Raw genomic sequence first — 18641 nt, forward strand, 5'->3', positions numbered from 1 at the left:
CAACAATTAATAAATGGGACCTACTGAAACTGAGAAGCTTCTGTAAGGCAAAGGACACAGTCAGCAAGACAAAAAGGCAGCCCACAGAATGGGAAAAAATATTCACTAATCCCACATCTGACAGAGGGTTGATCTCCAAAATTTACAAAGAACTCAAGAAGCAAGTCTCCAAAACAGCAAAGGACCCAATTAAGAAGTGGGCTGCAGAACTAAATAGAGAGTTTTCAATAGAGGAGTCTAAAATGGCTGAGAGGCACTTGAGAAAGTGCTCAACATCCTTAGCCATCCGGGAAATGCAAATCAAAGCAACTCTGAGATACCATCTCACTCCTGTCAGAATGGCTAAAATCAAAAACACCAGTGACAATTTATGCTGGAGAGGATGTGTTGAAAGGGGGACACTCCTCCATTGCTGGTGGGAGTGCCAACTGGTTCAGCCACTTTGGAAATCAGTATGGAGATTCCTCAGAAAAATTGGAATAAACCTACCACAAGACCCAGCAACTCCACTCTTAGGCATATATCCAAAAGATGCCCATTCATATAACAAAGATGTCTGTTCCACTATATTCATAGCAGCTTTATTTGTAATAGCCAGAACTTGGAAGCAACCTAGATGTCCCTCACCCGAAGAGTGGATAGAGAAAATGTGGTACATCTACACAATGGAGTACTATTCAGCAGAAAAAAATAATGGAATCATGAGATTCGCAGGCAAATGGATGACACTAGAAGAAACCATCCTGAGTGAGGTAACCCAGTCACAAAAAGAGAAACATGGCATGTACTCTCTCATATATGGATTTTAGACATAGATCTGGGGAGTGCCAGCCTACAATCCTATGGCCAGAGAGTCTGGGAAACAGAAACTTCATTTAGTGGCTGGTTAAGTAGTGAGCTGAACTCAAGAAAGCCAGTATCAGAGAGGGAGGACTGATGATCAAAGGGATTAAGACTGGGCTGGTTTAACCCCCAGAAACAGCTGACCAGACAAAGGTTAACTCTTAAATCCCAGGCATCAGCCTGGGAATCCAGCATGGGACTGATCAAGACCCCCCTGAATCTGGGTGTCAGTGAGGAGGCCTAGGTAATCTATTGAGCCTTGGACAGCAGATCAGTACCCATCCCAAGTATACACACGGACTCTGGACTCCCATAGAACAATGTGAGGTGCACTCTCACCCTGAACTCTTGGGGAAGGGTCTAGGCCCTGCCCTATATGAAATGACAGACTATGGACACCCCCATGGAGGGCCTCACCCTGGGGGAATGAGGGGATAACGGGGGGGGATGGGGGGAGGGCACAGGAGGAGGGGAGGGAAAGGGAGAGGGACCTCGAACTGACTTGTGAAGCAACCTTGTTTCTTATCTAAATTTAAAATGGAAAATAAAAAAAATAATTAAAAAAAAAGAAAAAAAAAAAGAAAAAAAGAAAACTATCTAGAAGTCAATACTTATACTAATTATAGCTGGGAATTAGACTATTTATAACAAGATCTCTACACTGTAATGGGTTCTTTAGCAGGTATATATTTGTAAGTTAATATTTTCTTGAATTGAAACAATATAGCAGCACATAGAGACATATACATGTGTGTGTACATGTGCATGTGTGAATGAATAAAAAGGAGATAAAGACAAAAAGCATTATGGTGTTGTTAAAATGCACATCTTGAAAGGCTGAAATAGTTTTATTTGATCCATTTAGAATACTACCAGTAATGGTTTAACTAAACCTGCAGCCACCTTTTGCTTTGTCTTCTTAGGAAACTCAACAGTTTACTATTAAATTAATGTTTGGTCCATCACCATGTGTCTAGAATAATGACTTGACTGAATCACATAGTGAACAATGTGCTTTTCAGGACTGAGTTGGAATAGTGTTCCTTGTTTTGTTTTCAGTGTGTTTGTGAAGAAAGGGCATGTATTTTTCTGGAACCAGTTGTCACCTCATAAATAAGAAAAAGAAGAGGCCAACTCTACCAGAAGCCTACTAGGCGAAAGCATGTCGCTAGTGAGGACTCTTTGGAAACCTACTGTTGTAACTACAGAGATAAAAATCGAAACATGATGACCAAGAAGGAATAGGAGGAATTTTTTAAAGATAGCATAAACTCAATATTGAGAATCTACTTCTTCTTTTAACAAAACAGGACTCAGGAAAAGCACCATATTGTTTGCCACTAGAACTAACACTTAAAACATAGAGGACACCTTCCCCTTGCCTGCCTTATGTGTGTTAGAGCATAGAAGACACCATCCTCTTGCCTGCCTCGGGTGTGGTAGAGAATAGAAGACACCTTCCCCTTGCATGTCTTGGATGTGCTAGAGATTATAAGACACCATTCCCGTATCTGCTTTGGGTATGCTAGAGCGTAGACAACACTTGCTCCTTGCTTGACTTGGGTGTGGTAGAGCATAGAAGACACTCCTTGCTTGCCTTGGGTGTATTAGAGCATAGAAGTCACCTGCCTTGGGTGTGTTACTGTGGTTGCAGAAACACTAAAACAGAATTCAATGGGTAGACTAACTCCTCCCTTTTTCTTTTTTTATGAACATAGGTAATTTAATTATTTTGACATTCCATAAGCATATATTTATGCCTTATATTTATAAGCCTTATATTTATTGATATAAAGCCTTGAAGGAATTTTAAGCTTAAACGAACTAAAATTCCATGTTAGACTGGGAGATTTAACATTATTATGTTAACTCTTCCAATTATGAACAAAGTATTTTTCATTCGAGTTCCTTTTCTCCTTGCTTCCAAGTCAATGTGTATTTAGTTAATGATTTTGATGCCATTTTGGACCAATAGAATAATTTTGTAGCCAAATATACAGCTTATTTCATGGTATGTTTAGAATCAAGCCCATACTGCCAAAGGGGTTATAGAAATGTGAGGAGTACGGACAGCTCTTTTGGAAACTTCTAAGTGAAAAAGGTTGACATGTCCATCTAGAATTACTTGATTTAGTTGTTCATTCTTACATAAAATGATTCCCCTTCTGACAGGCTTTGTGTTTCAGGAAACAACTGAATTTGTTTTCACTGTCCAACACCCGTGTGGAATGTGTTAAACAAAGCAACAATTGGAGACTGTATTGACACACAGTGGAAGAATTTTTACTAGCACGGATTATGTGAGTTCTCTGTTAGTTGAAGGAAATACCAAAAACATGTTAAAACTTATTCCAAGGCAATGCTAAAAATCAGGGAATAGTATATATGATACATCCAAGCTAATAATATACAGCACATTATAATAGAATGTGTTTTAATACCAAGAAAATTCATGCTATATACTTACCCCATGTCAGGCTTTGTGATAAGATCCAATTATATCCTGTGTGTTCTAATGGGAAAGATGCCATTATTATCTATGTTTAGAGGTTAGGAAACTAAACACGGTTATATCCTGGTGTATGAATGAGCCAGAATTCAATTTCATGCACTCGTACCTTTGAACCACAAGACTACCACTCTTTTTAAGTAATGGCATGGAAAGATCTCTGTGGAATTTCACCTTGGTAACAAAGCAACTGCTTAGACGTTGAGCTGAGACCCTATTATGTGAGCCACTTTGGGAGAAGCCTGAATGCTTTGTATTCTTGAAATCAGGGGCTAATCTTTTTTTTTTCTTTTATCATTTTTTATTTTAATTTTAAATAGCTTGTTTTACATGTCAATCCCAGTTCCCTCTCCCTCCCCCTCCTCCCGCACTCCCCTTCCCCTCCAGCCTCCCACCCTATTGCCAATTCCTTCCACATAGGGGATATCTAGAGTCTGTCATTTCACCCTGGGTAGGGTCCAGGCACTCCCCTAAGAGTCCAGGCTGAGAGAGCATCCCTCTTTGTGCTATGGGCACATGATGACTGTTTGTATTCCAGGGATAGGCACTGATCCACTGCTCAGGGCCCCATAGGTTGCCCAGGCCTTCTCACTGACACTCACATTTGGGGGGTCCAGATCAGTCCCATGCTGGCCTCCCCACTGTCGGTCTGGGGTCCAAGAGCTCCCCCCCGTTCAGATCAGCTGTCTCTGCTGGTTTTGCCAGCTCATTCTTTGCCAATTTGCTCATCACTCCTCTCTCTCTGTCACTGGGTTCCTTGGGTTCAGTTCAGTGCTTAATTGTGTGTTTGCAGGGGCTAATCTTAACAAATCTCAAGAAATGCTCATAAAACAAATTCATTGTGATAAGTAACTTCAGCAAGAAGTCTTTAAAGACTGTGAATAAAACAGGACACTCATATATAGCTGATACAAATTTCACATGAGAAATTGTGAAACACATGCAGAGAAAAGAATAAACACAAAAATTAGAAGTATTCCTATATAATGTCAATGGAAATTGAAATTAAATAATGTTTACATTAAATAAAAATCGTTTTGCTCTAGTGAAAGTGATATGCTTAAATATACAAGGATAAAATGTAATGAGAATTATATGCTGAAAATTACAGAATTTAGATGAAATAAATCAAAGGTATGAATAAAGAAACATACTTTATTCATTATTGGAAGAGTCAATATAATAATGTCAAATCTCCCAATCTAATATGGAATTTTAGTTCATTTAAGCTTAAAATTCCTTCAAGGGTTTATATCAATAAATATAAGGCTTATAACTATAAGGCATAAATATATGATTATGGAATGTCAAAATAATTAAAATACCTAAGTTCAAAAAAAAAGAAAATGAGAGGAGTTAGTCTACCCAATGACATATTCTCTCTATAGTAATCAGGACTATGTGATATTTGTGAAAAGGAGATAGAAAAATTAAAGGAACAGAATATAGAAACCCACAAAGTCTGCCAAATCTATTTGTGGTTAAAGTGAAAAGTCATTTCAATGGAGGAAAGACATTGGTTTTTGTTTTGTTTTAATCTGCTGATCAATACTGGCCATGGTGATGCATGCCTTTAATCCTTGCAGCTGGGAGGCAGGGCAGGTGAATATCTGTGAGTTCAATGCCTTACTGGTCTACATTGTGAGTTCCAGGTCATCCAGAGATACATAGAGGGACCTGTCTCAAAAAGAAAAAATATAATGATGTGTCAGTTGTAAATTTATCCATTTATTTCAACCTCCAAACCATATCTCATACAAAAATTAACTCAAAATAGAACATGGTTATCAATCTCTGAGTTTAGACCTACACAAAGACTTTTTGAACAAAATTATCAGCAATTAATAAATATATATTAAGTATATATCACTACATGCCTATTAGAGTTGTGAGAATAATGTAATTGTGACAATACCAAATTCTTTAAAGACTGTGAATAAAACAGGACACTCATATATGACTGATACAAATTTAACGTGAGAAACTGTGAAACGCATGCACCATAGAACCAAAGAATTGCACTTCTGGGCATTTGCCCTAGAGAAAAGAAGACCTAATTTTACATAACGGTTTCTCCATGAATACTTGTGGCTAGTTTATTTGAATTAAGTGATAACTAAAAATTATCTACCTAGATGTTTTCTAGAGAGTGAACTGTTTAACAAACTGTAGTATAATTATAGCACATATTCTCAGAAGGAAAAAAATGAGAATGCACTGTTGATAAACACAAAAGTGATAAATCCCCAGAGAACTTCACTATGTGGGAAAAAGGCCCCCAAAGTTTACATACTCTGTGATTCCATTCATGTAATAGTTTTGAAATGACTAAACAGTACAAATGAAAACCAAATTACTTGTAAGGGAATAAGAAAATAATGTTATTCGAGTAGCTTAGTTTGCTTTCAATTGCTAGGATGAACACAAAGCCCAAAAGAAACTTGGGCTGGGAAGGGTTCATTTGGCTTATACTTCCACATTCTGTCCATTACTGACAGAAAACAGGGCAGAAGCTCATGGAAGGAACCTGGGGACAGGAGCCGAAGTGGAAACAGGAGGGGTGCTGCTTACTGGCTTGCTCTCCATGGCTCACTCAGCTTGCTTTCTGTAGAATCCAGGGTCACCAGCCCAAGGATGGCACCACCACAGTGCACAGTGGTCTAGAACGTCCCACGTTCATCACTAATCAAGAAAATGCCCCCACATACCTGACTACAGACCAATTTGATGGAGGTATTTCCTCAATTGAAGTTCTTTGTTCTGAAATGACTCTAGATTGTGTGAAGTTGACAAAAAGAAAAAGAAAGATAGCCAGCAAATGTCAAGGCAACCTAGTATCACCTGAGAAAGAAGACTCAATTACAGAAGTGTCCAGGTCAGATGGTCCTATAGTTATGCCTGTGGAGAACTCTCTTAACGATTAATTGATGTAGGAAATACCAGCCCACCGCGTGATGTACCATCCCTAGGCATGCAGTTTGGGGCTGTATAAAAATATGAGTTAAGCATAAGTCTGGTAGTGAGCCAGCAAAGCAGTGGTCTGTCATGGATTCTCCTTCAAGTGCTTGCTTTAATCCCTGCCTTAACAATCCTCAGTAATGGAGTGTAACCTGGAAGTTTAAGCCAAATAAAGCCTTGCCTTGCTATATTGCTTGTGCTCATATTTGTCACAGGAACATAATGGAACTAGAACAGATGAGGTGAAATATAGGTGTGACTACACTAAGACCTATGCAAGAAATCTCTGCTGTGCTGTGAATGGTCTGTGTTGCATCATTTTCAGAAGTCTAGCTGTGATATCTTCAGTTCTATAGGATCCAAACATGCAAGTAAATTTTTAAAAAATTTAAAAAATGAATAAAGAGCACAAGATATCTATGTACTATTCCAAACTGTGTAAGAATAGCTACGTTAAAATTAAAAGTTTTAAGAATAATACATATTTTAAAAGGAAAGGGCATAGTATAGGATTCCAGGCTGGGGTTCTTGTCTATTTTCACCATCAGTAGGCATAGGGTCTTGGGTAAGTCCAGTCAATTTTCAAAATCGGAGTTTTCTTTTTTATTATTTTTTGATTTAAATTTAATTTAAAAAATTAAACCAACTCCTCCAATATCTCCTCATTTCCCCAGGGAGGATGAGGCCCTCCATGGAGGCGTCCATAGTCTGTCATTTCATCCAGGCCAGGGCCTAGACCCTCCTCTGAGAGTCCAGGGTGAGAGTGCATCTCTTATTGTTGGATGGGTGCCCGAAGTCCACTTGTATACCTGGGATAAATACTGATATACAACCCAAGGCCCAATAGATTATCTAGGCCTCCTCACTGACACCCACATTCAGGGGGTCTTGATCAGCCCCATGCTGGATTCCCAGCCATCAGTCTGGGATTCAAGAGCTAACCCTAGTCAGGTCAGCTGTTTCTGGGGGCTAAAACAGCCCAGTTTTAACCCCTTTGGTCATCAGTCCTCCCTCTCTGTCACTGGATTTCTTGAGTTCAGCTCAGTGTTTAACTGTGGGAGTCTGCCTCTGCTTTCATCAGCCACTGAATGAAGTTTCTGTTTCCCAGACTCTCTAGCCACGGGATTGTAGGCTGGCACTCCCCAGATCTATGTCTGAAATCCATATATGAGACAGTGCATGCCATGTTTCTCTTTTTGTGACTGGGTTACCTCACTCAAGATGGTTTCTTCTAGTGCCATCCATTTGCCTGCAAATTTCAGAATTCCGTTGTTTTTTCTGCCCAATAGTATTCCATTGTGTAAATGTACCACATCTAGGTTGCTTCCAAGTTCTGGCTATTACAAATAATGCTGCTATGAACATAGTGAAACAGACATCCTTGTTGTATGAATGGGCATCTTTTAGGTATATGCCTAAGAGTGGAGTTGCTGGGTCTTGTGGTAGGTTTATTCCCATTATTCTGAGGAATCTACATACTGATTTCCAAAGTGGCTGTACAAGTTGGCCCTCTCACCAACAGTGGAGGAGTGTTCCCCTTTCTCCACAACCTCTCCAGCATAAATTGTCCTTGGTGTTTTTCAAAATCTAAGTTTTCTGATTGGAGAAATAGTCAAATGAAATCGCATTAATTAGTTTCTAGCTCTGTGATTCCTCTATGGGCTCTGTTCTCTGTAAGAACTGTGTCCATGGACTATCTCCTTCTGTTTGCTGATGAAACTGAATACATGAAGCCTATTTCAAATCTGGGAAAATACTTATACTGAATTCTGTGTCGACTGGAAATCTTGCAAGTGGGCAAGGTCAATGTTGGCTCACTGCTGGGCACTTCTCTGAAAGGGACCCATCAGCTCAACCTTCAAGAAAGCATTTCCCTTAGATATTAGCTTTAAGGAGCTCAATTGAGACTCAATTACAATTTTTCTCAGTCTATAAAAGAAATATTTCCTTTCTAGCTGTTTCTGAGATTTCCAGAATTCCAAACTTTTCCCATGTCCCAGTTTCACAGGGTGGGGGAATAACCCACACGTATGCGGCGGGGCCTTTAGTTCACTTCAGTTTCAGGAATGTTGGCTTTGGCAGAGTTGCTGGGACTAACATGTTTACACGACATGTGGGGCACGTTTCTTCTGGTCTTCTGTCTTTCACCAGCTGATAGACACCAACCCTGTCTGGATAGGAATCTAATACTGGGAACTAGTCTATTTTACTACATTCATACAATGTTTCTTTCAAGTTATTTCCTCTGCTAAAATCTATAGATCTTAAAGGAATGTTAAGGAAACAAGGCTGTTATTTAAATACCATAGGATGTTCAAGTTTTCTAGGATTGTTCTTTAAAAATTCTTTTGAGTTCAAATTACAGAAGTATGGATATATTCCTTAAAATAATAGAATGACATAATTCCATGTATGTATCTCATATTTTGAATATAGATGAACCTGTAGAATAGATAACAGCTGTGAAGTGGCTCTTCTCTTTTTTTCTTTTTTTTTTTTTTAGTTTTTACAAGACAGGGTTTCCCCGTGGCTTTGGAGGCTGTCCTGGAACTCACTATGGAGACCAGGCTGGCCTCGAACTCACAGAGATCCACCTGCCTCTGCCTCCCGGGAGCTGGGATTAAAGGCGTGCGCCAACAACGCCCAGCAGTGCCTCTTCTCTTAATCTTATTATTTAACCATGGAACCAATCTAAATATTTAAACATAAAGCTGGTATCCATTCTATGAGATGTTCAGATTTAGAACATCAAATCTCTAGCTATGACTCTGGTTGTCTGAGGTTTTCCTTACTTTACCAATAAACCAGACCAGTGGGTTTATATAATTTACAAACTTATCTTGAAAAATTTTGCAGAAAAAGTTAAAACCAAACTATGTTCCCTTGTAAAACCAACTTCCTGAGTGATGTATAATAGAAATCATTAGAAAGCATGTTGGGGATTTTCTTCTCCCAAACTTCTTACTTAACACAGAGAGCAGGCTTGTTGAGGTACAACTGAGTATCTTCATTGTCCAAAGTGACCTTAGGTTCCCCATGTAAAACCCAGCTCTCCCTACTCCAGACTGTTGGACAGTGTTAGCGTCTGGTTTGTCTGATTTGATTAGGAACTCTCCAGGCAAGAGCTTTGTCTGGTTCTGTGTTCTCCACAGCACCTAGCTTGCTGTTGGCTTCCCCCAGTGCCAAGGAACATTCTATTAAAGAATAATAAGATTGATTTCTCCACTCAAGCTGATGAGGTGGCAGTCTTCTTCATGCCCATGTCCTTTCTGACCCATGATTCATATTTGTGTCTGGGTAGCAAGCTTCCTGTGTTACTGAATCTCCTTTTAACTGATCTTCTCAGGAAGGCTTTGAGTTTTGGGACCATAGACAGCTGAAATATGCTAAGCCATGTGAGGGGGAAATATTTCTAAAAGAGCTACTATTTTTCAGTGGTCGTGGGGATCTCTGTTAGCCAATGAGAGCATAAAACCAGCAGGTCTCTTAATGCAAATATTTCACTTCAGTTTCTCTGTCCCTTAAGGAAAATAGTCATCTTTTTGTTTCATTAGTGAATCTTTGAAATTGTGCTTATATATTTGTAGCTTTTTATCCTGGTACTAAATTAATAACCAAGTTTCCCATCATTTTATATGAGCCACTAAGTTAATTTTTACATCTGGAAGTCAGATATTGCACATGGGATTTCATAGCATAAGCATTAACAGAGGACGATTCTGTGTGACCTCGACTCATTTCATATGAAAGTGAAAAATGTCTTCATAAAGAGGAGACTCATTCTGTGTTTTCTTTTCTTGCCATTTAGCACGGCTAAATGTTTTTTGTTGAATGTTAGACATGATCTATTAGATAATAGGAATTTAGGTAAATATGCATGTAGGGTAAGGTTTTGTGCTAATCTGACTAGAAGTTGGGTTGTGATTAATGTTTTCTATAGCAACATACCAGAGACTTCAAATGCCTCTGCTACACTGGTTTTCTTTCCTCTGTTACTCCAGCTCTTTCCTAAGAATTCCTGTCTTTTGAATCTTTAGTCTTAGTTCTCTGATGTCCTGTGGGTGTGATGGTAAGGTGTTGAGACAAGGGTAGAGTGGAGTTTATAATCTTGTCACTAAGTTTTAGTCTTGTCATAGGCTGAGCTCACTAGACTCTCACTTTACTATTTCATACCTTTACTCCACACTTAGATCACACAATACATTTGGAAGTGTGTGTAGGAGTCATTCTCCTAGGAGAACTTAGATTCTAGTCTAACGTAAGGGTGGAATTTGACCTTTGAACTCAGTTCCCTACTGGATATCTTAACTCTTTTTTTTTTTTTTGGTTTTATGAGACAGGGTTTCTCTGTATTGTTTTGGAGGTTGTCGGTCCAGCCTGGCCTTGAACTCACAGAGATCTGCCTGTCTCTGCCTCCCGAGTGCTGGGATTAAAGGCGTGCGCCGCCACCGCCTGGCTTAACTCTTAATGAATTTTCATTTCACTCAGAATCTATAATAAAATACCGGGAGTAATAACTTCCAAGTTCTCATTATATTGTAATGTATGATTGATTTTTAACAGTCAAGATAATTTTACATTTTCTTCAAAGCTTATTATTCCTAGTGACAAAATTAAGTGACTAAGACAAGTGAGATGGATAACAGAACCTAGAATGTATCCATTGATTAATTCTGGTAATCACAAGTAATATTTTTAAGTATTATAGAAAGGATGAATGAGAAAGGTGTGTGTGTGTGTATTATGGTTTGAATATAAGATGTGACCAAGGAATCTTGTACTGACAACTTAGTTCCCAGTTTGTGGTGCTAGTGAAAAGTGTTGGATAATAAGGACATTAGTCTTATTAAAGGATGAATCCATTGATAAGATCAAGGTAAAATAGTTTATTGGTAAGACGAGGTATATGACTTTGAAAGCTCTCTCTCTTTCTCTCTTTCCTTGCCACCACAAAGTAAGCCACCTTGTTACACTTTGCACTTTTTGTCAAAAGATGCTACCTTTCTATGGCCCCAAAGTAATGCAGACAGATAACCATGAACTACGTAAACCACTTAAACTATCAGCCTAAACAGATATTTCCTTCTTAGAGTTAACTGCAGGGATAGAAAGATGACTAGCACTAGCTAATAAATGCAGAAGAAATAATGAAATCAAATTACCAGCATTTGCCAATATCATAGTCATGGTTGCTCCAAGCTGTGTGGAGTATTTCATTGCATGTTCGTGGACAGCAATGGAACTAGGGTCACTGGAGGGAACAATATATCTGTACAGTCTCATTGTATCAAAGAGGTTGCTTCTTAATCACAAAAGAAAAAGAACATTCAAGATATGTTCACAATAAAAAAATCCAATGGACATGTTACAAGCAAATGATGTGAGTTGTCTCCCTAAAGCCAGGCTCATTGATTCAATGCACAGAAAGTGAGGCTTGGGTAGGAAACAGAACTGTTTCTCATGGTCTTACCCAAAAACATTTTCTCTAAAGCTGGTTCTAACAAAATGTTCATTTAATGGAAACTGTATAAAACAAGATTTGAATTATATTTTCCTGTCATGAGAGCAAAAACAGAACTATGAATTATTTTAAGATTAAAAGAAAATAAAGGTACTCTATACCTAAATGATATGCAGGATCTTCACTGGTCCTTGGGGGTAGAACATAGAAAACGGATTTTACTTCATTACTTTGGAAGCTCAAATATGGGTTGTGGAAATATCCAGTAGTAACCTGAGCTCAAATATGGGTTGTGTGGATAGTAGCATCATTGTTAGTGTTACCTTTTTCTTAGCTGTTCATAGAAGGGTATCCTCACTTTGGAAGAGAAATAAAATATTTTGCATTGAGTATCTTCACATTTACAATTAATTCTTAAATAGCAGGAGATTAATAATTGATTAAACTAATAAAATGACATAAATGTACTTTATATAGGCTTGATCTTCTCAAAGTAAAATTAAATACAATGAATACCTATAATAATAATCACTGCCAAACCATATAAGTGCAGTTTATTACACAAAGTAACAGTTAATCTTGCCTTTCATCAATTAATACATTTAAAAACCAGTTACCATTTTATATTGAAATAAGTATTAGCAAATGATAACCCATCTATAGTAAAATAGTCAACCAAAAGAACAAAGACTCTTGAAAAACAATGTATAAGGAGTTCGGGATATCATGATAAGAAATTAAAAGTTTTTGGATAAAATAAACTGATCTATAAAATATTTGTTGATGAACTATGAACATGCCAACTAAATAATTAACACAAATTATAGGCACATGCAATAAAATACCTTCTGTTTTTGATTTAGCACTTTGTAGAAACCCATTTGCTTTAAAGGCTGTCATTTCACTGTACTAGTTACTCTGATAACATGTGAAATAATGAGTGCATACACTTAGTCTTGGCTCTGAAGCTTCTCCTAAATAGGACACTTTTAAGGCCACCACTTCTGAAAGTGATGCCAACGTGATCAAAACTATGAGAGAGCCAGCATAAAGGTTATGTTGAATACTGCCAAGTGCTGGAGCCCTTTGCAAAGAGTGCCTAAGTTAGGTTTTATCCTTTCTACCTCTCCTCCTCTCCGTAGTGTGTTCCAAGGCCCCAAGGAAAGGTCAGTGTGTGCACAGGCAAAGGGAGAAGCATGAGGAGTAAAGAACTAACTCTCTTGTCTATCTGCAGTAAAACATCCTACTGCACCGAAACACATTTTAGAGCAAACTTCGTTTCAATTAGTGTCATTTATAAATTTTCTTCGCCCTGGGGAATTTCAGGAGCTTGATTTTAAAAAAGAAAACCTTACTTAGTAAGCAGAAATGCCATCCCAACAGTGCTGAACATTATTGTGACATAGAACATTGTTCACCTCCTTCCCTGACAAATTTCAAGAATGATTATTCTAAAGGTTTATGTCCTGGAGAGTGGGACAAAGAGAAACAGAGAGAACACACTAGGACACAGCAGTAAAGAAGAGTTACTGTTGCTGCAAATCCTGTCCTTCCCAACATGGCATGTCAATGGATACTAGAAACTAAGGAAGAAAAAGGTCTGATGAGATTCAGAAACTAGCACCAGATGAGATTTATAGTCTCCATTTGAACAGAAACATTATATGTTACAACTCAAAATCTAGAGAGAGGAAGGACTCGAAACAGGACTTTCACTAAAGTCCCAGAAATTTTCTCTCAGTTCCTAATCCAGCAGAAAAGCTGCTGTCCTGGGCTGAGTGTAGAGCCTGAGACCAAACAGCCTGAAATATCTAAGCTATTCCTTGTGCTTCAAGACCCTGGAATAACACATGGACTTCTGGCTGACAGATAAGTTACACTCCAGTTTTAATGTTGTTCTGTGTTTTATATTAAAGTCATTTAACTTCTGAACGTCTCCTTTAGTTTTTCATTTTCATGCTAGATATTAATCTTAAAGGCTCACCAATGGTAGACAACTCAGTTATCTTATAAAAGAAAGCAAAAAAGGTGAGTAGATACTCCTGGCTGTCTCTTAATGTGGTGTAAAGTGTTCTGAGGGTCTGTTGCTGTGCTTGGTAGGGGTAAGGGCTCAGAACATGAGGTTGGTTATAGGATTCAGCCATGGAGCAAGAGTGAGTAATGATCACTTTCCTTTTAATTTTTTCCCTTGAGTGACCAGCTGGGTCATGAAGGATATGAAGTTCACCTTACCCCAGCTTCCTGTATGTTAACACATATTCACATCATGAACTGTGGGCGTAGACAAATTCAAAAACAGAAAAAAACTTTTCCTGACTTTTCCAAAACTAGCCTTCATAGTCATACAGTTTGGGCCATCATTATTTAGACTTACCCACCTGATACCTAAATTTTCCTTGAAACTTCGAGTTCTCTCCAATTAACCAATCAGATCTCTGAGGTCATTTTGTAGGGCTTTCTTTATTCTACTCTTATGGTAATAGGAGATAAGAGTCTTTATGTCTAATATAAGTGAAGGCATAGGGCTGTCTTAGACTTTTACTGTTTGAAACATTTTTTATTTTTAAATTTAAATTAGAAACAAGGTTGCTTCACATGTCAATCCCAGGTCATCTCCCTTTCCCTCCCCTCCTCCCATGCCCTCCCACCAATCCCCCATCCCTCCCCCAATACCCACTGCTTTCCCCAAGGAAGATGAGGCCCTCCATGAGGGGTGTCCATAGTCTGTCATTTTATCCAGGGCAGGGCCTAGGCCCTCCCCTAAGAGTCCAGGCTTAGAGTGCATTTCTCATTGTGGGATGGGCACCCAAAGTCCATTTGTATGCCAGGGATAAATATTGATCTACTACCCAAGGCCCCATAGTTTGCTAGGCCTCCTCACTGACACACACATTCAGGGGGTCTTCATCAGTCCCATGCTGGATTCCCAGCCAACAGTCTGGGGTTCAAGAGCTAACCCTTGTTCAGGTCAGCTGTTTCTGTGGGTTAAACAAGCCCAGTCGTGGCCCCTATGCTCATCAGTCCTCCATCTCTGTCTCTGGATTCCTTGAGTTCAGCTCAGTGTTTAGCTGTGAATGTCTGCCTCTGCTTCCATCAGTCATTGGTTGAAGGTTCTGTTTCTCAGACTCTCTGGCAGTGTGATTTTAGGCTGGCACTCCCCTGATCCATGTCTAAAATCCATATATGAGTGAGTATATACTATGTTTCCCTTTTTGTGACTGGGTTACCTCACTCAGGATGGTTTCTTCTAGTGCCATCCATTTGTCTGCAAATTTCAAGATTCCATTGTTTTTTTCTGCTGAGTAGTACTCCATTGTGTAAATGTACCACATTTTCTCTATCCACTCTTTAGTTGAGAGACATCTAGGTTGCTTCCAGGTTCTGGCTATTACAAATAATGCTGCTATGAACATAATGGAACAGATATCCGGGTTGTATGAATGTGCATCTTTTGGGTATATGCCTAAGAGTGGAATTGCTGGGTCTTGTGGTGGGCTGATTACCATTTTCCTGAGGAATCTCCATATTGATTTCCAAAGTGGCTATACAAGTTAGCACTCCCACTGGTTTAACCTCCAGAAACAGCTGACCTGACAAAGGTTAACTCTTGAATCCCAGGCATCAGCCTGGGAATCCAGCATGGGACTGACCAAGACCCCCTGAATGTGGGTGTCAGTGAGGAGGCCTAGGTAATCTATTGAGCCTTGGACAGTAGATCAGTACTCATCCCGAGTATACACACGGACTTTGGACTCCCATCCAACAATGTGAAGTGCACTCTCACCCTAAACCCTTGGGGGGAGGGTCTAGGCCCTGCCCTGTATGAATTGACAGACTATGGACACCCCCATGGAGGGCCTCACCCTCCCTGGGGAAATGAGAGGATAATGGGGGGTTTGGGGGGGAGGGCAGGGGAGGAGGGGAGGGAAAGGGAGAGGGACCTGGAACTGACTTGTGAAGCAACCTTGTTTCTTATCTAAATTTAAACTGAAAAATAAATTTAAAAAGAGATAAATATCAGCAATGACAAAATAAAAACAATTTAGCACTCCCACCAACAGTGTAGGAGTGTTCCCCTTTCTTCACATCCTCTCCAGCATAAACTGTCATTGGTGTTTTTTATTTTAGCCATTCTGTCAGGAGTAAGAGGGTACAATACTTCACAGACCTTGAAAGAACAATAATCAACTTTGTATGGAAAAACAAAAGACCCAGGATAGCCAAAACAACCCTGTTCAACAAAGCAACGTCTGGAGGCATCACCATCCCTGATTTCAAGCTCTATTATGGAGTTATAGTCCTGAAAACGGCTTGGTATTGGCACAAAAATAGACAGGTTGACCAATGGAATCAAATTGAACACACTGATATTAACCCATACATGTATGAACATCTGATCTTTGACAAAGAAGCTAAAAATATACAATGGAAAAAATCCATTGGTGCTGGCATAACTGGATGCTGGCATGTGGAAGAATGCAGATAGATCCATGTCTATCACCATGCACAAAACTTAAGTCCAAATGTATCAAAGACCTCAACATAAATCCAGCCACACTGAACCTCTTAGAAGGAGAAAGTGGGAAGTACCCTTGAATTAATTGGTACAGGAGACTGCTTCCTGAACATAACACCAGTAGCACAGACACTGAGGTCAACAATTAATACTGAGAAGCTTCTGTAAGGCAATTGACACAGTCAACAAGACAAAAAGGCAGCCCACAGAATGGGAAAAGATATTCACTAATCCCATATCTGACAGAGGGCTGATCTCTAAAATTTACAAAGAACTCAAGAAGCAAGTCTCTAAAACACCAAAGGATCCAATTAAAAAGTTGGCTACAGAACTAAATAGAAAATTCTCAATAGAGGCATCTAAAATGGCTGAAAGGCACTTGAAAAAGTGCTCAATATCCCTAGCCATCAGGGAAATGCAAATCAAAACATCTTTGAAACATTTTTTTCAAAGTAGTACAACTTAGAAATATTTTGATGATTTGAGATAAAACATCAATGTTTACAATGGGAACTTGCTTTCTGAGATATTATCAAAGCAATTCTATTTTTTTACAAACAAAAAGAAAGTAAAAATACAGCAATCTTAGATTTAAAATGGAAAAACTAAGGGCCATGACTTCGTATAACTTGTGCGTTCACCACTCCCCAATCACAGCACCAATGCGATCTAATTGTCAATGGTGGCATGATAATTGACTCTACTTTTTCTTCTCTAGTCCTCCCATTTAAGAAACAGGAGGGAGGACTTTGTGTAAGTAGACTGTTAGTTCTTGACAAAAAGAAATATAGCTGCTTTACAGCTAGGTGAAAATATGTTTTGTGTTTCAGTCATACATATCTGGGCTCAAGGTTTGGAAAGTTCAAATTAAATTTCCCAGTATTTAGTTCATTATAAAGTCCATGCTAAGTGCCTTGGAGAAATTGACTTGCCTTATCATGATTGTCACATTCTTAAGCTATGAGTTTCTCTTCACTTCAGTTCACCAGTGTTCTAATAGCGAAGGTTTTATAACTAGGAAAACCACACATAGCATTTCTTTTAACTGGGGTTCTTTGTCAATGTGAGGTAATGTTAAGAGTTGTTTGCAAAGCTTTTCACTGTCTTTTTCTCACAAAGTATATATTTATTATTACTTTCTGATTTACTTGCTTTATCAAAACCCAAGGATATGTCAGCCTATAACTGTAACCTCCCTTTACATCACTTGAATAGATCAGGGTCCTTCATTACAAAAAGTTTATCCAGCCTTGAATCTGATGCTGTCTCTTGTTGCATCAATTGAATCTTACCTCCTAGACAGCAAAATTTATCACAGTAAGTCTCAAATGCCTCATTATTTGTTGTCTAATCAGATTCCTCAACAAATAATAATGAAAGTAATAAAATAACAATGTTTACAAATTTAGATTTTCTTTAAAATTTCTGAATAAAGAACTCAAACTATATGTTTATATGATTGTCTCTAATGATTTATGAGGCTTTCACAGAAAGAAGTTGCTTATCAAGATGTCTTTGAAAGTACAAGGAAATGTGTAAACATATGAATTCATCTCTTAAGATTTTCTGAGGTCATCATGTTTCTCACTTATCCATGTATTAATGCAATGAAAAAGAAAGGAGCCCCCTGCAATTTTCCTTTTTCTGTCTGTACACAAACTCAAAGATTCCCAAGCAAAATGACACACTAGAAATAAACACAGGAAACTTTCTTCTTGGCAATGCACTCTAAAAGCAAAGACTAAGTCAATAGTTGCAAAGGTAAAAAGAATAAGCCAAATATTTTAACTTTTGTTCAAAAGTCTAAATAGAAATATGGTCATATTGTGAGCTTAGCCATCTTTAGTTTCTGAGAGAAATCAGCATGGAGAACATTCCTTGGGCTGGCACCCCTGGGAGGGCTCCCTTAAATTCTTCACAGATGGTCTCTGGACACAAGCAGCTGTTCTGCATGCCAAGGACATGAAGAGAGAAGGAACTACCAAGCTGATTTCTTAGGAAGCTGGCTCCCAACCCAAATATGGAAGTCACAGCCAAGACCCTGGTTACTTGTCACTTTTTCCTTACAATTCTGAGTCCTTATTTGTGCTCCTCTGGAGGCAGATGGTCATCACATCATTGCCATCCACGTTCTCCTCGGTGCTCGGACACTAATTTACTTAAACACTTTATACTGAGCGCATTTCAGTTAAGGTTATGTTGTTATTACACAAAGAGTGAAACAACACTGGCGAGTTTTCCAACTGTGGTACTTTAGAAGATGAATAACTTCTGCCTATGTTTCATAATTCTTTATGACTGAAGTCTGAGATCTATCTACAGGGAAGCTTGCTCTGTCTAATGAGCATGCTTGC

Source organism: Mesocricetus auratus, unplaced genomic scaffold (assembly GCF_017639785.1).
Source record: "Mesocricetus auratus isolate SY011 unplaced genomic scaffold, BCM_Maur_2.0 Super-Scaffold_100008, whole genome shotgun sequence".
Taxonomy (NCBI): Eukaryota; Metazoa; Chordata; class Mammalia; order Rodentia; family Cricetidae; genus Mesocricetus; species Mesocricetus auratus.